Below are 22,600 nucleotides of genomic sequence, written 5' to 3'. Positions count from 1 at the left end.
ATTCTCGCCTCACACCCCAGCTGCCAAAGGCAGCTTCTATCTCCCCCGCTAGCTATCCTCTCTCTCCGCAGCTTCACGCTGCCCAAAGGGCAGCCCTCTGCCTTCCACCAATTCCCCCCCCTTTTCCGTCAGTCTTTTCTGCACTCTCCTATATGTCGCTGCCCAAAGGCAGCCTTTCCCTCCGCACTTATTTTCCGCGTTCTGACTGCTTTCCCCTCTGGCGCACTCTGACCTCTCCACTTCCTTGGATTCTTTTCACCGTTTCTTTATTTTTTTTATTTCCTTTTTCTTAGCTGTCCCAGCAGCTCCCCCTTAAACAACTCATGCTCCCATATTGCTCTCCTGGCTGTCCCGTACTCACCCCACCTCTGGATCAAAGAAAAGAGTCGTGGGCTCCTCCTCCCAAGTGGCGAGAGCTGTCCTCCTCTTATTCTTCTTTCCTCTATTTTTTTATTCCACTGCCTTTCCCCTTTGTTTTTCACTCAACCCGTCTCCTGTCTCCCACTTCTCTCTCTCTGTCAGCTTCTTTCGTTTCTCTTCTTATTCCCATCATTTTTCTTATTTTTCTTTTCATCTTTGCCGTTCCTCACATCTTCTACAAAACATAACATCATCATGATTTATCATTATTATTATTATTCTTTTTTTTTAATTTTATTTAAAAGCTGATCTACACAGACAATTTTGACGAATTTATTACATAAAATTTCACTTGTTCTATTTTTATTTTCTTTGCATAACAAATCCTAAAAGCATAAAAATAACGTAAATAGATTAAAAATATAAGGAACTAACTAAGAAAAGACGAGTGAATTCGAAGTAAAAATATATATAAATATCATCCGATCAGTTTTGTAAGTGTTTTAAGTCAAGATAAAATCAATTTTCGTCCAAACTTTGTGTTAGTGGCAGAAACTGCCTTAGAGTTGTTTTTAGGCAGTTTTGAGTCTCTACAATCTGTTTTGAGTCTTGTGACTTTGTTTTGAGTCTTGTAAGTTTAATTTCATACTTTTAAGTTTGTTTTCACATATTTAAGTCAGTTTCAAGTGTTTTAGCAATCTTTCCTAATCCCCGGCCTAGAACGATCCCTACTTACATTCTTTACTACAATTGACACAAGAGGGTTTAATTTGTGTGTTAAGTTAATTTTCGCATTATAAATGCATAGGGGTGGGTTCGGTACGGTTACCATACCAAACCCCGTGTACCAATTACCATACCAAACTTTCGGTTTGGTAAAATCTATTACCGTTACTGTACCAAACTTTCGGTATACCGAAGTTCGGTATTGCTAAAAGTTCGGTTGGCATGGTATGGCAATGGTAATTGCCACAAAATTTGTTTTTGTTTTGGGACAAAATTTGTTTTTGTTTTTTTAACCCAATTCAAGGGCAAAACTTTTTTTTTGTACCTTTATCTTATGCATTATAGATTAAATTCATCTATTATTCATCATTCACAATTCACACATATAATAATTCAAATGATGCATCAAGATTCATCATGAAAATTAAGCTTACAATCCAAATAGAAGTTACGAATCAAAACAAATAGAAGTTAACAATCCAAATAGAAATTAAAGTTTCAAACCAAATGAAAATTGGAAATAAACTTCAAAAAGGAGAATTCATTGATCAGTTATTCAAGCTTAAGATGTCGAAGCTTTTGGAGGAGGCATTGAACTTGTAGAAGATTGAGTTTGTGTCAAGCCTACATTACAAACAAAGAAAACATATTAATTAGTAGCAAGAAGAATTAAAGTTGAAAACCATTTAATAACAAATTTACTAAAAAAATTAAAGCATATCTTTCTTGTTTTCTCTTCTTCCATTTCCTTGTAAAATTGAAGCATATCTTCCGTTGCTTCCTTGTAGAAGTTTACTTCATATGCCCTAAGCCAACCACTAGTATGCACTAGTGCCTCCATTATTTTAGGAGTCAATGATACCCTAAAGGGTCCACAATCCTCCTCCCTAGGCTAAATGCATTTTCACTAGCAAAAGTAGCAGTGGGGGTTACAAAGATATTTTGTCTATTTGTGAAAGAATTATGAACTCTTTTGTGTTTGATTTCCACAATTTCAAGAGATCAAAGTCACCAACAACAATGCTAATATAAGTAGGGTTTTATTTTCAAATTATTGAAATATTATAAATATGTGTTATATAGTTATCTATTATATAATTTATAAATTATATATTATATTGTATTATCGGTATGGTACGGTAATACCGTGGTAATGGTATCCATTACCAATACCGTACCATGAAATTTTGGTACGGTACAATACCGTACAATTACCGATTGGTATGAAAAATTTGGCACAAAATCGGTATGGCACGGTTGGCAATTCGGTTAGCACGGCAATTTGGCAAAAAAATCCACCCCTATAAATGCATGCATGAATCAACTAAAACAATTAATACCAGAAATTTCTCTAACTGAAAATGTTCGCATAAAAACTCCTACTATCCAGGTTCCTCAGGTCTTGAGTCCATCTCTATCAAAAGATTGGCCAATGCCTCCTCAACCGATGCCCACTCCAAAAAGTATGCATGTAACTCATACTTGAACTCCTTGTATCGTCCAGACATGAGTCTGTTAACGTAGTCATAATGTTCCTTAACATTGGTGTCCAAGTCAAGATTCACCTGAGATAATTAAAAACGAGTTGTGATTTTAGTGCAATAAGTTCAAACCAAAACTTAAAAAGAAATTTAAAACAAAATTCATTATGTTTCTAAAGTAAAATTCAAGTCATTAGAGAGAATATTACAAAATATATGTTTTAAATTAATGGTTCTACTCACAATGATCTCCAAGACGAGGTTTGACTTCGACTCGTCAGACATTTTTTTCTAGTATGTCATGTTCATTGGGGAGTGTTGGAGAATAATAGCCCCCTTAAACCATCTCTAACCCTTGGCCTAAAAACTAAAATTTTTAACCCATAAAATTTAGGTTTTAAACCAGAAATAACTTTTTTGCTCCAACCTTGATGGCCTAAATTTTTTAGCCCGAGATTATTAAAAATTAAATTTAGGCTAATTTTTTCTTTTAAGTAATTTAAAAAAAAAATTATGCACACTATCCTAATTTAATTTTATGAACATTTTAACCTAAAAATATTTAGACTCCGATAAACATTAAAAAAACTAAATTTGGGTGAATTTTGAGTTAAATAATTTTTTTTTAATTATTTTAGCCATTGGATTTAAATTTGGGCTGTTAGATCTTTTTTGTTAACGTTAAATTTAATTATATTCGATCTCAGCCGTTAGATTCAATCAATCCTTGGGGACATGCCCACATGGGTGGGGTCCCACTAGTGGTGCCTACACTATTTTTTGGGCTAAATCCTGGCCTATTTCTGGCTTTGTTTTAGTTTTTAGACCATCTCCAACCCTAGCCCATAACCTATTTTTCCACTTCTATTCCCCCCCCCTCCGCCCCCCAAAATCCAACCCAACCCAAGTTTAAAACTGGACCTAAAACCTAAAACATAAAACAAAGCCAGAAATAGCCCAAGATTTAGTCTAGAAAATAGTGTGGACACCACCAGAGGGACCTCACTCACTTAGGCATGTACTCTAAGATTTATTGAATCCAACGGCCGAGGTCGAATATGATTAAATCTAACGGTAACAAAAAGGATCTAACGGTCCAAATTTAAAACCAATGGCTAAAATAATTAAAAAATTATTTAACTCAAAATTCACCCAAATTTAGTGATTTTTCAATATTTTTAGTTTCAATTGTTCATAAAAATAAATTAGGATAGTGTACATATTTTTTTTTTAAATTACTTAGAAGAAAAATTTAGCCTAAATTTATTCTTTAATAATCTCAGGCAAACAAATTTAGGTTATAAGGGTTGGAGCAGAAAATCTGTTTCTTGGTTAAAACCTAAATTTTCTGGGCTAAAAATTTTAGGTTTTAGGCCAAGGGTTGGAGATGGTCTTAGGTCCAATTTTAAACTTGGGTTGGGTTGGAGTTGGGGGGAGGGAATAAAAGGGGAAAAATAGGTTATAGGCCAGGATTGGAGATGGTCTTATCATGTGCCAACAAGTTATGAACAACTTTATTAGTTGCTCGCCTATGCACTGGGTCTTTTATGGTCTTAATGTTTGCTTGCATAATACGAACAATATGATTGGTTTTAACCAACCGACATGCCCCGCACAATGGTCTTTCATCTAGTAAGTCTAGTACAGAACCATCAACACTCACAATGGAAAAGCAAAAAGGCATTAATATGCAATGATAATTGGTGTAACATAATGATATTGTTGATCATGGTACATAATATTAGTTTTTTTTTTAATTTCTTACTGCCGTGCTGACGACGAACTGCACTCCTCTTTCTAGTAGGTGCTTGAGTAGTTAATGTTGGAAATGTGCCATAAAACCAATCATATGATGATACTTTACGGACATTTCACATGTTAAACTAATCTAGTTTAAATATAAAGGGCAAAGATTATTGTTTTAAGCCGTCTCATATAAATGTTATATGCTTAAACGATAAGTCCAAGGAATATGTGATTTGGAGAATGCAATCTAAATAAGTTAGATTCATGAGACCATTCTTTCGTATACATATCCTAAACGTTCCTGATCATAGGATTGCCAATTGGGCATTGACAGTCCGTTAAGATCAGTACGTGCTGTGTCTTCTCTCAGGGAGAGTGACTAGTCTCGAGTCATTGGTGTGTGTGACATCAAGACAAGTACGTAGGTGCTCAATAGAGAATGAGTTCACTGAACACGATCAACGAAGAGTTCTCATATTCATGTCACATGAGAACTCATGGTTGGGATAATGCAAAGCAGTCATTTGACCTGAGGCATCATAGTTGTCTTGTGGTTAAGTCCTTGATCTTTGATTATGTCAAAAGTCACTCCAAAAGGAGGGTGTCCACGACATAGTTGGGGTTAAGCCACTTAGCCATGGAGGCAAGTGAATGCGCAACAAGGGATCTCTAACCTTCAAACTGTTTGAGGGAGAATACTCTATGATATGATTAAGAATCTCTGGCCAGAGTATGAATGAGATTTAGGAAGTCGTTCCAAATCACATTCAAGGTAATCATATAAGCACACGAATCACATTGGATAGTAGACATGAATAAACTATCAAACCAAACAATGTGGTCAAGAGTATTATATTAGAGAAAGACCGTATTGCATTTGTAATCCTAAACTGAATAGGTTCTCCACCTCTTTTGATTAGCTTGGGTAACCATGATATGCTGCTAGGTGTCACTCATGGTTTGTGGAAGCCCTAAACGTGTATAATCACTAAAGGGAAAATTGAAAGTAAGTTTCAATTCACAATCGATTTGAAATGGTTTTAATCGCCCACTGCCTCGCTAAAAGGAACCTAATGGATCGTACACCGTGTAAGGTGGAGATTGAAGAAACAATGGAGATGAGTAAGAATAATTAAATGGTTTAATTGTTTATGGCAAGGATTAATTAATATGTTAATTAATCAAACGAACAAATTTGTTAAAGACCTCGGGATAGTTTTGAACCTTAAGGCCCAATGGGCTTCGAACGTCAAGCCCATTGACTTAAGTTGTATGACAATTTAATGAATAAAAATTCACAAGGGCCCAAAAGCCCAAATCCCTTTTGTGGCCGGCCATTTGATATGAATTAGGGTTTTTTGGTTCTTTAGGTCACTTAAAGAAGTGACTATATAAAGAACTTTATAGCCAAAATTCATTAAGGGTTTCTTTTGGAGAAAGGATGAGAACACAAAGCTCTCTTTTCTCTCTAAAGAGGCCGGCCACCCTACAGGAAATTAACTAGCAATCTTGCTTCCTCTAGGTCACTCATTTCTTCATCAATCCATCCTTGGTGTGGAGACTTAGAGGTTCTCAATTTTGGGAACTTGAAGAAACCTATTTCATCCATCCAAATCCATAGATCTAAGATGCAAGGAATGAAGGCCCTCTCTTTGGGTGATTAGCCTCTGCTTATGCAAAGAGGAATCTACAAAGGTATAATTTCTCAACTCACTTTGATTTGAGTTGAGTCTTGGTTCACCAATCTACTAGGCTTTGAATTTCATGGTTAATGTTTTGTTTTTAAGTGCATGCAAGCATGATTCCACCTTTTAATTGTTAATAGCATGCTATAGATGTTGCTTAAATGAACATGTTTTTACAAATATTTCCTTCAGTTAAATCATTATGAGTATCTTCAAGTATCATCAAGTTGGGATCCTGTTGCGTCTGGATGTTGATATGAAGTTTCCCTAGTACCAATTACGGATTGAGATTGAGTGCGATGAAGAGAGGTCCCGGTCGCACTACTTATGGTCTGGGAATGAGTACAAGGGGAACAACGTATGGTGTTTTCCCATTGAGGTATTGGAGGATCCATGTTTCTTGGATCCAACTAAAGAGCATCACTCCTGGTCGCACCACCCATAGAATGAGTTTGTGTGTGAGAAAGATAAGTCTGTCTAAAAATACCAGGCCTATTCCTGTCTTAATGAAAAGTAGGAGCGGCTCCGATAGTAGATGTAGACTGCAACTGGGATGACAAAGGTGGGATTGAACCTGTTGACACAACAAATCGTTTCCTATTTTGGCTAATTATTGGCATCTACAAAAAAAAAAAGTCTAAGTTAAATGTAAATACATATATGCAGTGCATTGGAATTCATTGGTAAGAATAAAAAGCAAAGATATTGATGCACAAAAAATTCAAATAAAAGACTTTAATTCAATTTATAGTGCACCCTAAGTTACAAAAGACGAACAATAATTGCCCTGACCAAGAAAAAATTAGAACAAAAAGTAATGGTAGCCTAAAAGTTTTGAACAAAACTTTAACTAAGCAGTATATTAAATAGTTTGGTTATATATTAAGCCTGGTTGTCTGTGGTTGCTGCTTTTGCAAAATTATTAGTTCAACTAGAAAATAAAATACAAACCTACTGAGATCACAACATATTTATGGGCCAGTTAGGAAGAATCAACATTTATAAGAATTTATTGGTAAAAAAAAGTATATACATACAATGATATTAGCTTCCACACCTGTATAAGAATACATACAATGATATTAGCTTCCACACCTGTATAAGAATTCATGTAAAATTTGAAAACAATTTGTGAAATAAAAATAATTCGACAAAACTAATCTAGCTATGAACGATTCAACTTAGTTAAAATTAAATACATACTAGATAGTGAGAGTATAAAATAGTTGGTCCAATTGTTGGGGATTCTGATGCGTGCAAGGGGACAGATGAGATCGATGAAGAAAGGATAGATTGAGAAAAAATGGAGATGACCGTGAGAACAAGAGAAGCAAGAGAGATGATAAAGTTAGAGATGTGGATGAGAGTCAGTTAAGAGTGCGAGAACCCTAATATATAAACTTAAGGATTTAGGAATATCAAGATTGTTTTTTAGCAGGAAAGATCTCGCCAAGTTGTTACAAGACTAAATAGGAATTCTTACTTACAGAAGTAGTATAAGAGGGCACACTGAGAGTGAAGAGTATGAGAATGAGATCATGAGCAATTGGGGGATGTGAGCCAACAAAATAGGATTAGGAAGAATATGGGAGGGAGATCATGAGCAATTGGGGGGACGTGGACTGACAAAATAGGATTGGGATTGCCTTTGGGAATTTGATAAGTTCGTTCTTATCATGTAGAGTAATTATCAGTTTGCTGATGAAATACTTTGTTACCTCTCTTATCAATTTGCCGATGAAAGTATTTGTTGCCTCACATCGTTAGCTAATATTCCAAGACAGAGGGAAAAGTTTCTGCCATAGTTTACCCGTCAAAACTAAATTCATCGGGACATTGCATTTACACTTACAAAATGATCATTAGCGAACGTTTGAATTTTCTAGGCTAAGATTGGCGTTGTAAATTTATTCCAGCATAAGTATTCAACTGACAAATTAAAATTTTGTCGGGAAATGACTCTTGTGCAGACAAAATTTCACTTTGTCGGCTTATAATTTGTTGCTAAAATTATAATTTCTAGTAGTGTTCGCTTCCTAATCACGAAATATAGTTTAATCTGTCAATCTTTCCGAAGTAAGCTAGCTAACTTCAAAGTAACGAGTACAGAGGCGAAACACGAGTAAGCTTGTGGGTTTTGGTAGCACGTCCATTTTGGTAAATCTGTATTTAATTTCACCTTTCTACCTCACACATGCTGTGAGATCCCAAGAATTTATTGTCGAAGAAGATAAATATTTGGAAAAAAATATGTTTAGCTTATTTATTGAGATATTTATTCAAGAAAAGAGAGTGGATGTCATTGCGAGTTCGTAGCATTTTTCATATTACCTTTCCGAATCGAAACATTTTTTTATAAAATTTACAAGATGAACCAATGATGATAGGCCACATGGAATTCAAGGTGTGGCTGATTTGCCACATGCCAGCAGATGGGATGACCGGAGGGTGTTAATGGTTAGTGCCATTGTACCTTGTCACCACATGGAGTAGAGATGGGAATTGCATCTCATCTAGATCCACTTTGTGGGGATCTTAGGAATCTTTACATCTTTAGGATGTGAAATATATAAGCACACAAATTAAACCCTCTTTTTGTCAATTGTAGCAAAGTATGTAAGTAGGGATCGTTCTAGGCCGGGGATTATGAGGGATTGCTAAATCACTTGAAAACTGACTCAAAACGTAAAAACAAAGTTTAAAACACTAAACTAGACTCAAAGAATGCAAAACTAAACTCTAAAACACTAAAACAAACCAAAAGACTCAAAACAGCCCAGAAACACTCAAAACTGCCTTAAAAACACAATCTGGGCAGTTTTGAACACAAACACAAATTTGGACGAAAATAGGTTATAACTTGACTCAAGACATTTAAAAACACAAACTAAATTGATTTCTAACTAATCTAACACTTCAAAACAAAGGGGGATTTGATTTTTACGAAATTGAAAACAAAACAGAAACTTTGTAAACTAAACAGATTTTAAAAACGAATTTGGTTAAAGTGAATGGATGGAAAGCTAGCTAAGGGGTTCTTCTCCACACATGTCACACTTGCATACAAAATGATTTCCAATTGCTTCTCAATAAACCATGAATTCCAAACGCCCCAGATTAACCGTGAATTGCATTAATTAAACCTCAGATTTTCTTAAAGTTATCGAATTAGATGAATTGCATACGACAACCCAAGGCATTTCTCACAAGTTCCCTGCATGAATTGCATAACAAAGATACAAGCAAAGATCATTAAGTTCTATGAAAATCATAAGCATTGGCGAGGCACTTGTTACTATGAATTGCATGAAACTTATGCCAAGAATTTACTTAACACGATTGTGATCAACAACCTTTACTATTTTCGAATATAAGTTCATAACGATTAGGTGAAATTCCCTTATATCCTAGGATCAAACTTATGCATGAAAATTAAGCGTGCACTCTCAACCAACACGCACAAATCAGTTTGAATTCATATAGATAAGTAAATTGAATTCACAACTTATGAAACGCAATTAGAAGTAATCAAATCATATAGCAAGCATAAACATGGTTTCGAATCCCCCCTAGCCAAGGGGGGTTTAGTTCCTCATATGCACAAAGCAAAGATAAATAAGTTTAAACATTGAAATCCAAAGAAAGAGAACACCTAGACACTCCAACTTGGGCAGCAGGTGCATCCACGATTCCTCCTTCCTCCTTGCTGCGGCACAGAGATTATGGATAGGTTTTTGGGGTTATGAATGGTATGGAATGGATGGGTGGTGCGGCACGAGGTGGTTTTTGGCAGGAATTATGGAGTATGGTGGTGGAAGGCTGCGGCAAAGAGAGGCTCTTTGTTTCTGGCGTGAATGATGTGAATGAGAGGTCGTGGTGCGGCTAGGGATGAAATATCAATATATATAGGCACCTAAAACCCTAGGGAAATCAGATATGGACTTCTAGAATCCAAATCCACAAGGAAAAAGGCTTAAACAATCAAAATCCGCAAGGGAAAAAGTTAAAAGGTGCGGCAGGTTTGGATAAGGCAGGATAAGGCTTCTAGAAAGCCTTGCAAGGCAAGGAAATAGGTTCTAGATAGGGTTTTGCACGGCAAGGAAGGTTTCCTTGTTGAAATTGGTGTGACATCTTTCTAGAACAAGGATTAAGGTGTCCTAAAGTGTTTAGGACTCCTCTTTGTAACTGAAACCTTTGCACATTAGGAATAGGAAAGCTTGTCTTGATCAATCCTTCTTCTTTTTGGATTCCTTTTCCTTCTTTGACTTGGAAAACTTATTTGTTGCTAAAACTCAAGGCCAATTAGCTTTAACTTTCCTACCTCAAGTAGGAAACCTTGTTTGAGTAGGAATCTTCATTCTCCTAGGAATCCATATTCTACTAGGAATCCTTCGTTGATTAGGAATCCTTCTTCAACTAGGAGTCCTCAAATCTTCAATCTTCAATTTCGTCCATTCCCTTGGCTCCAAGTATGTGACATCCATTCCAAGCTCCATTTTGCTCCAAAAGGCTCCAAAGTGCATCTTTTTGTATATTTTGCCCTTAAAACCTGAAAACACATAAAACTAGCTTAAAAGACTACTTTAACTAAGAAAACACCATGGAAATGCATAAGAACTAGCTAACTTAGGCGCATAAATATGCTCCTATCAAATTCCCCCACACTTAGCTTTTGCTAGTCCTCGAGCAAAACAAAGAACAAAAGAAAAACAAAACAAAACAAAACCAACAAATCACAACCTAAACCTTCCAACGTTTGCCTCATGGATTTCCAATGCACATGACATATTAAAAATCATCATTCCCATAGATTTCAGTCATCTTCACAATTAAGCACATACTTAATCATAGTCACCACATACTAGTTCACATTTAACCAATTAAAACAATGTTTTGAATGTAGTAACATGCCTTAGAGAATTTGCTCAATTCCTTACAAGATATGCACTCAATTTTCACTCAGATTTTCTAACTACACACCCTATACTAATTATATGTGAGAAGATTGATGTAGACATAAAAACGAACGCTCACATAAATGTATAACAAAGGAAGCAATTTCTGGAGTTAATAAGCATTTAGATATGATCTCATGAATGGAATGCTACTACTTAGATGCGAGAACCAGTGACACCATATGCTCATAACAACTTCAAACTCCACAAATTGAAACACATAACACTCAAAATAGAAGTTAAGGGTTGTAACGGGGCTTGGGGTATTGGCTAACAAAGAAAGATAGGGATAACAAACGTTCTGAAAGCAATAGCAAGCAAAGTAATGAAATTGAAACTTAGAATTCACTTTAGAATGCAGAAATCAACTTCTAAACATAAAGGGAAGATTCATGCAACACTTAGGGTCAAATTAAAGTGTTTTGGACCATTTCTTCAACAATCAACACTTAAGAGCTTGTTTTCCCATCTTTTTCACTCTTTTCCATACTTTTCACAACTTTTCTTTTCCTCTTTCTATTTTCCACGATTTTTTTTTTCTCTTTTCTACTCATGCCACATTAAAGACTTTGGCACACACATACATCCTTTCCCCCACACTTGTTTTCTGCACTACATTGATCAAAAGGAATTCATCTTGAGTCATGCTTTACTATGCTTCAAGAACAAGGGTATGGATGGTCCTAATCTAGGCTAAGTGAGGATAATGTGGGTTAACAAACAATATAGGCTAAACAAGGCTCAACAGGGTTAAAACCTACAAAACAAATGAACATGGGGGACACGGCAATTTGGCTTAAATGGTGGTCACTACACAACTTCATCTTGAATATGTGTTATGCAAATCAATAGCATGCTTTGAATGAAATGGGCATGAGTTCTAGTGTTTGGAACTAAATGATGAAACGCCTTCTAAGTAGCAACCAAGCAAAGAATAATGAAATCATGCAACGACTTAAGAAAACAACAATGCATAGATTATTAACTCTCCAAATAAACGTTTTAGGCTCAAGTCTCACAAGGTTGTAGCGTTAGTTTGAGTTCCTTCCTTCCAGCATGTTACAAAAACTAATTTTTTCCTTTATGATTGCATGTGAATTCATAAGTTATAACCACAACCAAGCATAAACCAAAGAGTAATTCAAACTTTCATCCATGTTTATAACTCTCTTCAACAGTCATGCAATTAAAAACCGAATCCTCATCATTGTGTTGGAAGGTACCCTAAGACACAAACAAACACACAAAAACAAATAAAAAACAACTCTTTTTTGTTTTTTCAAAACAATTTCTCAAATTTTTTCTGGGATTTTCGGATTTTTATATAAATCACACTAAAATGCATCAAAACAGCTTAAAAACACCTAAAAACAGCAAGGAACAACATTGGAAGTTATGGGTGATAAAACCCTACGAATTTGCATTAAAACACTTTGGTTACCCCCCCACACTTAAATCAAACATTGTCCTCAATGTTTCAAGCATAAACTAACACAAATAACAAACCAACAAACAAATAACAACGAAACAAATCAATATGGCAGAAACGAAACACTAACAAAGAGAAGGGTTTAGGAACGCAAATCTGGAATTGGAGTGATGCCTAGGTCTTCCTTTGTTGATTGCATGGGTTGCCTCCCAAGAAGCGCTTTCTTTAACGTCGTGCAGCCGGACGATACTCCTTTGAGGCTTCATTGGACCCCACGGCATGGAGGGGTGCTTCCTTTACAACCTGTCCTACGAACCACTTCATGCTTTAGATCTTTGAATGGAAAGGGATAATGATCCTCCCTGATTTTGGTGTTTTGCTTCCCTAAATGAACTTTCCCACCACGTTGAATGCACCTAGGTACCTGCACCAAACAAGGTAACAACCTATTATTCGAAATGGGAATTGTAATTGGAGAAGATGGCTCACCCATGTGCTGCAATGAAGTGGCAGCACATTGAGCAGATGCACAAGGGATACTCTTGGCCAGATTTGGTGATTTGAAGGTTAAGACGTGCTCCTTGTGCTTTAATCCAAGTCCCTCCTTGATTGTGGTGCGAGAAACATCCTTCTTGACTATTGTTAAACATTCCTGCCCTATATTTTCAATTACATCCATGGCACAACAAAAACGAACATCATGAGTCTTATCAATGGATTTAGAAATCTTAAAGTTAATCATATCACCACCAAATGCCATAGTTACTGCTCCCTTGGCCACGTCAATCTTGGTTTGAGCCGTTTTCATGAAAGGTCGTCCAAGTAAAAGTGGTGATGGTGAAGCGTGGGTTGAATCCTCCATATCAAGCACATAGAAATCTGCAGGAAAAATCAAGTGCTCTACCTGCACCAAAACATCTTCCAACACTCCTTTTGGGTATGCATTAGATCGATCAGCTAATTGAATAATCACACCATCATTTTTAAGTTCTCCTAGATTCATAGATGCATAAACAGAATATGGCATGACATTAATTGATGCACCTAAATCTAGAGTAGCATGCTCAAATCTTGTATTACCAATTACACAAGGAATTGTGAAACTACCCGGATCTTTGCATTTAGGTGGCAGCTTCCTTTGCAACATTGCAGAGACATTTTCGCTTACATGTACCACTTCTTTCTCCCGAATACGCTTCCTTGTTGTACAAAGCTTCTTCAAACACTTGGCATACTTTGGGATTTGCTTAATAGCATCAAGGAGTGGGATATTGGCATGCACCTTTCTAAACGTCTCCAGAACATCTTTTTCCTCCTTTTCGTTATTGGCTTGCAAAAATCTGCTAGGGAAAGATACATTTGGAGGAATAACGTTAGAATTAATTGGAATTGGAACTTTCTTACTTGATTTGGACGGATTGGATTGATTATGGGATGTAGGAGGCTGCAGCAAGGGTGCTTCCTTCCTTGCCGTGGCCTTGGCTTGATCCTCCTCTTCGAATGTCAACTTCTCGTCATCTTTTTGGGCTGATTTAGATGGTTGTGGATCAGTGCCAACTTCTTTTCCACTCCTTAGCATGATTGCCTTGGCAGATTCAAAGCCTCATTTCAGATTCATAACGGTTGAACTAGGAAGTTTTCCTTGTTCTTGTCCTTAATTTGCATACTCTGCGCCATAGAAGTTAGTAATTGAAAAAGCTAATCATTATCAATAAAAGAACCTGATTTGTTTTGGGCAGGTTGTGCTTGGGGTTGAGTTGGTGCAAACGGCCTTTGATAGAAACCCGAGGGTTGTTGCCTAAATGTACTTTGTTGTTGGCCTTGTTGGGGTTCTCGCCATTTGAAATTTGGATGATCCCTCCATTCCGGATTGTATGTATTAGAAAATGGATCATTTATGGGTTGATTTTGATCTTGAAAACCAATGGCGTTTGCACTTTCCCAACCTACATTCTCAATTAGTTGAGGGCATTGCTCCGAGGGGTGTCCTTGCATAGAGCACACCCCATAAACCTTTGGTCCTTGCATCTTGTTTCCTTCAACAACCTGTGACACAAGAAGAGTAAGATTATGAAGGATATTTTGTGAAAAACATGTTCATTTAAGCCACATCTATAGCATGCAATTAACAAATTAAAGGCGGAATCATGCTTGTATGCACTTAAAAACAAAACATTAACCATGAAATTCAAAGCCTAGTAGTTGGGTGAACCAAGACTCAACTCAAAACAAAGTGAGTTGAGAAATTATACCTTTGTAGATTTCTCTTTGCATAAGCAAAGGCTAATCACCCAAAGAGAGGGCCTTCATTCCTTGAATCTTAGATCTATGGATTTGGATGGATGAAATGGTTCTCCAAGTTCCCAAAATTGAGAACCTCTAAGTCTCTTCACCAAGGTTAGATTGGAGAAGAAATGAGTGACCTTGGAGTAGTAGGATTGCTAGCTAAACCCTCCAAGGAGGCCGGCCACTTTAGAGAGAAAGGAGAGCTTATGTTCTCATCCTTTCCCCAAAAGAAAACCCTAAATGAATTTTGGCTATAAAGTCATATTTATACCTTTATTCATTGGAGTGGCAAACTTGTAATTAAGTCCAAAACCCACTCATTTAACAAAATGGCCGGCCATAGGGTTTCATTGGGCTTTTAAGGCCTTTGTGAATTATTTGTCATTAAGTTGTCATACAACTTAAGTCAATGGGCTTGACGTTCGAAGCTCATTGGGCCTTGAGGCCCAAAACTATCCCGAGGTCTTTAACGAACTTATTCGCTTGATTAATTAACATATTAATTAATCCTTGCCATAAATAATTAAACCATTTAATTATTCTTACTCATCTCCATTGTTTCTTCAATCTCCACCTTACACGGTGTACGATCCATTAGGTTCCTTTTAGCGAGGCAATGGGCGATTAAAACCATTTCAAATCGATTGTGAATTGAAACTTACTTTCAATTCTCCCTTTAGTGATTATACACGTTTAGGGCTTCAACAAACCATGAGTGACACCTATCAGCATATCATGGTTACCCAAGCTAATCAGAAGAGGTGGAGAACCTATTCAGTTTAGGATTACAAATGCAATACGGTCTTTCTCTAATACAATACTCTTGACCACATTGTTTGGATTGATAGTTTATTCATGTCTATTATCCAATGTGATTCGTGTGCTTATATGATTACCTTGAATGTGATTTGGAACAACTTCCTAAATCTCATTCATACTCTGGCCAGAGATTCTTAATCATATCATAGAGTATTCTCCCCCAAACGGTTTGAAGGTTAGAGATCCCTTGTTGCGCATTCACTTACCTCCATGGCTAAGTGGCTTAACCCCAACTATGCCATGGACACCTGCGGATGGGGTGACTTTGACATAATCAAAGATCAAGTACCTAACCATAAGACAACTATGATGCCTCAGGTCAAAGGACTACTTTGCATTATCCCAACCATGAGTTCTCATGTGACATGAGTATGAGAACTCCTCGTTGATCGTGTTCAGTGGACTCATTCGTTATTGAGCACCTACATGCTTGTCTTGGTGTCAATCACACCAATGACTCGAGACCAGTCACTCTCCATGAGAGAAGACACATCACGTACTGATCTTAACGGACTGTCAATGCCCAATTAGCAATCCTATGATCAAGAACGTTTAGGATATGTATATGAAAGAGAATGGTCTCATAAATCTAACTTGTTTAAATTACATTCTCCTAATTACATATTCCTTGGACTTATCGTTTAAGCATATAACATTTATATGAGACGGCTTAAAACAATAATCTTTGCCCTTGATATTAAACTAGATTAGTTTAACATGTGAAATGTCCGTAAAGTATCATCATATGATTGGTTTTAGGGCACATTTCCAACAGATTAGCCAATTGAGATTGTGTTTCAGAAATTGCACTTACCTTATGCACTTGTTGTTGCCGTGGGGTGCTTCTTTGTCCAACACCTTCGTATTGTTGAACATTCAACACTTGATTAGCAATCAAAGTCTTTGCAGCCGTGGGGGTCTTGTCCACCAAAGCTCCTCCCGCTGAGGCATCTAGCATTTGACGTTCAATTGGTAGAAGTCCCTCGTAGAAGTATTGTAGAAGAAGCTTCTCCTTCATTTGATGATGTGGACAAGAAGCAACAAGAGATTTAAAACGTTCATAATAAGTAGGAAAAGATTCACCTTCATCTTGCTAAATTCCACTTATCCTTTTTCGTAGGAGAATGACTCGAGAAGTTGGGAAAAACTTCTCCAAGAAGGCCCGTTTCATGCTCTCCCAAGATGTGACAGTTCCAGCATACGACCAATCTTTCACCTTTTCCAAGAGAGAAAAGGGAAAGGCCTTCATCTTCAATATTCTCCCATCGACGTTGATTGGAGTCATGCTTGAACACACCACCTCGAACTCTTTCAAGTGCTTGTTGGGATCCTCCATGGACAATCCATGGTGCTTTGGAATATGGTACAGCAAGCCTGATTTTAACTCGAACTCCTCGGTCTTTCCTTGGGTAGCCACGAGATATTGAATACATAGGGGTGCGGCATTGTCCAATCCCCGAAGCTGAAAGCTCCTTGATTGTACGATTGTCTTGTGCCATGACTTCCTCTACTTCACCCACTCTTGCCGTGGGTTCCTCATCTTCAAACTCAACTTCGGCTTCTGAATTTGAACTTGATTCACTAAGTTTTGGATTCTTTCTTTTTCGTCTCAATTCTCGCTCGAAATCGTCGTCAAAGTCCAAGATGTGTTCACAAATCGAATGAGAACTCCGAGTCATAAACTAGTACCTAAAACAAGAAACAAAAACAAGGTCAGAATCTGGACAATTTAAACAAACTGAAACAAAACAATCCAAGGGATTAGCAATGTTGCTAATCCCCGGCAACGGCACCAAAAATTTGATGTGAAATATATAAGCACACAAATTCAACCCTCTTTTTGTCAATTGTAGCAAGGTATGTAAGCAAGGATCGTTCTAGGCCGGGGATTAAGAGGGATTGCTAAATCAATTGAAAACTGACTCAAAACGTAAAAACAAAGTTTAAAACACTAAACTAGACTCAAAGAATGCAAAACTAAACTCTAAAACACTAAAACAAACCAAAAGACTCAAAACAGCCCAGAAACACTCAAAACTGCCTTAAAAACACAATCTGGGCAGTTTTGAACACAAACACAAATTTGGACGGAAATAGGTTATAACTTGACTCAAGACACTTAAAAACACAAACTAAATTGATTTCTAACTAATCTAACACTTCAAAACAAAGGGGGATTTGATTTTTACGAAATTGAAAACAAAACAGAAACTTTGTAAACTAAACAGATTTTAAAAACGAATTTGGTTAAAGTGAATGGATGGAAAGCTAGCCAAGGGGTTCTTCTCCACACATGTCACACTTGCATACAAAACGATTTCCAATTGCTTCTCAATAAACAATGAATTCCCAACGCCCCAGATTAACCGTGAATTGCACTAATTAACCTTCAGATTTTCTTAAAGTTATCGAATTGGATGAATTGCATACGACAACCCAAAACATTCCTCACAAGTTCCCTGCATGAATTGCATAACAAAGATACAAGCAAAGATCATTAAGTTCTATGAAAATCATAAGCATCGGCGAGGCACTTGTTACTATGAATTGCATGAAACTTATGCCAAGAATTTACTTAACACGATTGTGATCAACAACCTTTACTACTTTCGAATATAAGTTCATAACGATTAGGTGAAATTCCCTTATATCCTAGGATCAAACTTATGCATGAAAATTAAGCGTGCACTCTCAACCAACACACACAAATCAGTTTTAATTCATATAGATAAGTAAATTGAATTCACAACTTATGAAACGCAATTAGAAGTAATCCAATCATATAGCAAGCATAAACATGGTTTCAAATCCCCCCCTAGCCAAGGGGGGTTTAGTTCCTCATATGCACAAAGCAAAGATAAATAAGTTTAAACATTGAAATCCAAAGAAAGAGAACCACCTAGACACTCCAACTTGGCCAGCAGGTGCATCGACGATTCCTCCTTCCTCCTTGCTGTGGCACAGAGATTATGGATAGGTTTCTGGGGTTATGAATGGTGTGGAATTGATAGGTGGTGTGGCAAGGGTTGGTTTTTGGCAGGAATTATGGAGTATGGTGGTGGAAGGCAGCAGCAAATAGAGGCTCTTTGTTTCTAGCGTGAATGATGTGAATGAGGGGTCGTGGTGCAGCTAGGCATGAAATATCAATATATATAGGCACCTAAAACCCTAGGGAAATCAGATATGGACTTCTAGAATCCAAATCCACAAGGAAAAAGGCTTAAATAATCAAAATCCTCAAAGGAAAAGGTTAAAAGGTGCAGCAGGTTTGGATAAGGCAGGATAAGGCTTCTAGAAAGCCTTGCAAGGCAAGGAAATAGGTTCTAGATAGGGTTTGAAGGATGATTTTGTGAAAACATGTTCATTTGAATAACATCTATAGCATGCATTTAACAATTAAAAGGCGGAATCATGCTTGCATGCATTCAAAAACAAAACATTACCCATGAAATTCAAAGCCTAGTAGATTGGTGAACCAAGACTCAACTCAAATCAAAGTGAGTTGAGAAATTTATACCTTTGTAGATTCCTCTTTGCATAAGCAAAGGCTAATCACCCAAAGAGAAGGCCTTCATTTATTGCTTCTTAGATCCATGGATTTGGATGGAAGAATATGGTTCTCCAAGTTCCCAAAATTGAGAACCTCTAAGTGTCTACACCAAGGTTAGATTGGAGAAGAAATGAGTGACCTTGGAGGAGTGGGATTGCTAGCTAATCCCTCCAAGGGGGCCGGCCTCTTTAGAGAGAAAGGAGAGCTTTGTGTTCTCTCCAATTTCCTAAAAGAAACCCCTTAATGAATTTTAGGCTATAAAGTTCTTTATATAGTCACTTCTTTAAATGACCTAAAGAACCAAAAAACCCTAATTCAACACACATGGCCGGCCACATAAGGGATTTGGGCTTTTGCGCCTTTGTGAATCTTTATTCATTAAATTGTCATACAACTTAAGTCAATGGGCTTGACGTTCGAAGCCCATTGGGCCTTAAGGTCCAAAACTATCCCGAGGTCTTTAACAAACTTATTCGTTTGATTAATTAACATATTAATTAATCCTTGCCATAAATAATTAAACCATTTAATTATTCTTACTCATCTCCATTGTTTCTTCAATCTCCACCTTACACGGTGTACGATCCATTAGGTTCCTTTTAGCGAGGCAGTGGGCGATTAAAACTCTTTCAAATCGATTGTGAATTGAAACTTACTTTCAATTCTCCCTTTAGTGTTTGTACACGTTTAGGGCTTCCACAAACCAAGAGTGACACCTAGCAGCATATCATGGTTACCCAAGCTAATCAAAAGAGGTAGAGAACCTATTCAGTTTAGGATTACAAATGCAATACGGTCTTTCTCTAATACAATACTCTTGACCACATTGTTTGGTTTGATAGTTTATTCATGTCTACTATCCAATGTAATTCGTGTGCTTATATGATTACCTTGAATGTGATTTGGAACGACTTTCCTAAATCTCATTCATACTCTGGCCAGAGATTCTTAATCATATCATAGAGTATTCTCCCTCAAACGGTTTGAAGGTTAGAGATCTCTTGTTGCGCATTCACTTGCCTCCATAGCTAAGTGGCTTAACCCCAACTATGCCGTGGACACCCTCCTGATGGAGTGACTTTGACATAATCAAAGATCAAGGACTTAACCACAAGACAACTATGATGCCTCAGGTCAAATGACTACTTTGCATTATCCCAACCATGAGTTCTCATGTGACATGAATATGAGAACTCTTCGTTGATCGTGTTCAGTGAACTCATTCTCTATTGAGCACCTACGTACTTGTCTTGATGTCACACACACCAATGACTCGAGACTAGTCACTCTCCCTGAGAGAAGACACAGCACGTACTGATCTTAACGGACTGTCAATGCCCAATTGGCAATCTTATGATTAGGAACGTTTAGGATGTGTCTACGAAAGAATGGTCTCATGAATCTAACTTCTTTAGATTGCATTCTCCCAATCACATATTCCTTGGACTTATCGTTTAAGCATATAACATTTATATGAGACGGCTCAAACAATAATCTTTGCCCTTGATATTAAACTAGATTAGTTTAACATGTGAAATGTCCGTAAAGTATCATCATATGATTGGTTTTAGGGCACATTTCCAACAGGGTTATGCACGGCAAGGAAGGTTTCCTTGCTGAAATTGGTGTGACATCTTTCTAGAACAAGGATTAAGGTGTCCTAAAGTGTTTAGGACTCCTCTTTGTAACTGAAACCTTTGCACATTAGGAATAGGAAAGTTTGTCTTGATCGATCCTTCTTCTTTTTGGATTCTTTTTCCTTCTTTGACTTGGAAAACTTATTTGTTGTTGAAACTCAAGGCCAATTAGGTTTAACTCTCCTACCTCATGTAGGAAACCTTGTTTGAGTAGGAATCTTCACCTAGGAATCCATCTTCAACTAGGAATCCGTCGTTGATTAGGAATCCTTCTTCAACTAGGAGTCCTCAAATCTTCAATCTTCAATTTCGTCCATTCCCTTGGCTCCAAGTATGTGACATCCATTCCAAGCTCCATTTTGCTCCAAAAGGCTCCAAAATGCATCTTTTTGTATATTTTGCCCTTAAAACTTGAAAACACATAAAACTAGCTTAAAAGACTACTTTAACTAAGAAAACACCATGGAAATGCATAAGAACTAGCTAAGGCGCATAAATATGCTCCTATCACTTCATCGTGTATCTTGCGGTTAAAAATTATTTAAGTTTTTTATTTAAAATTAAATACAAATAGTATCTGACAAAAACTGACTGCTAGAATGTGAAGATCATTAAGATTCCTACAAAGTGGATCCGGAGAAGATCCTCTTCTGTAGAAATGGACCAAAAGAAAAGAAAAAAAGGGATCAGATTTCCTTCTTGTATGATATATGGCAAGCTGTCGTTGGACCACATAATTGAAGAGGTGGGGCGGCAAGGGCTTGGGATATAAATATCCCATGTTCTTCGTCTTTTGTGAAATGGTTTTTGAGAGAGCAAACAGAGAGCCCTCGTTGTCTCTTATGCTTTTTAGTTGGAAATAAAGAAAAATATGAAACTCTCTCCATACTTCATCAAATTAGATTTTATTTTCGCCTACAAGTTTATGATGAAGCATACTACAGTCAAAGGTAATAATTCTCTAGTTTTATCGAAGATGTTGATATTTGTCATCTTTGGGATTTATTCCTACCTAAGCTTTAATCTTCAAATTTAAATGTTGTTTATGGTGGATTAAGAACGAATTGAGGTTAATTTCTACATCGGCTAGCTGCTGCAAACCCTAAAAAATTATTTCATGGTTGTGAAACCTTTGTATATTGTGGCTGTTACAAAAATTAAGGGAACTTGTACTATATTTGGATGAAGAAATTTAAGATTACTAAGGAATTTTAAAATGACAAAAATTGAATTGACAGGATTTTATTTTTTTTAATTTGTAAATTTTCTTATTTGGTTAGCCTAAAAGAACAATGAAATTGAATACGAAATTTGTGTTGTAGGCCTATTTGATTGAATGATCTAGGGTTTAGAGAGAGAGAGAGGGGTTCGGCAATATTGAGAGAGAAGAGAGATTGATTTAATGAAAGATTGATTTAATTGTGAGGTGTGTTTGATTCACCCCATTGTGCCTTTATTTATAGTAGTAGGAAGGGTAAAACCTATCCCTTTAGGATTACAATATTTAATAGGTAATCTAATCCTAATAGGAATATAAGATAGTTTCCCAGATTCCTTAGGATTTACACAATCACATTCCTATTCTAAATATGACTGCAACACTCCCCCTTGAGTGTGTAAATACTCAACAAACCATCGCATCAGATCTTCAGCAGATAAGGTAGAATAGTTGATGAAGTCATCCGCACAACGGGTGATCACGAGTCTTAAATTTAAGTGAAGTATTCATTTGTAGTAAAACTCACAAAACCTCGCTATGGTAAAACCCAAGACATAGGGAATACCCATAGACTAAAGAGAAAAGTGAGAAGTATGCATAATGTCTAAAACGAACCCCAAACTTGACGAAGGTAGTAAACTCAACGAAGTATGGTCATCCCAGGATGGGTGCCTCATTAAAACCTCGAGGTAGCAAAAACCCAGTGG

The 22,600-nt window shown here is 36.8% G+C and overlaps 1 pseudogene; it reads right to left on the bottom strand.

Annotated features, from left to right (window-relative positions):
• Window positions 1-2,387: 2,387 nt before the first annotated feature.
• Window positions 2,388-6,618, bottom strand: LOC126599026 (uncharacterized; annotated as a pseudogene).
• Window positions 6,619-22,600: the final 15,982 nt, after the last annotated feature.

The sequence above is a fragment of the Malus sylvestris genome, chromosome 14 (genome assembly GCF_916048215.2).
Source record: "Malus sylvestris chromosome 14, drMalSylv7.2, whole genome shotgun sequence".
Taxonomy (NCBI): Eukaryota; Viridiplantae; Streptophyta; class Magnoliopsida; order Rosales; family Rosaceae; genus Malus; species Malus sylvestris.
The sequence above is the reverse complement of the archived record's forward strand: the minus strand, read 5'-3'. Positions and strand labels throughout refer to the sequence as shown.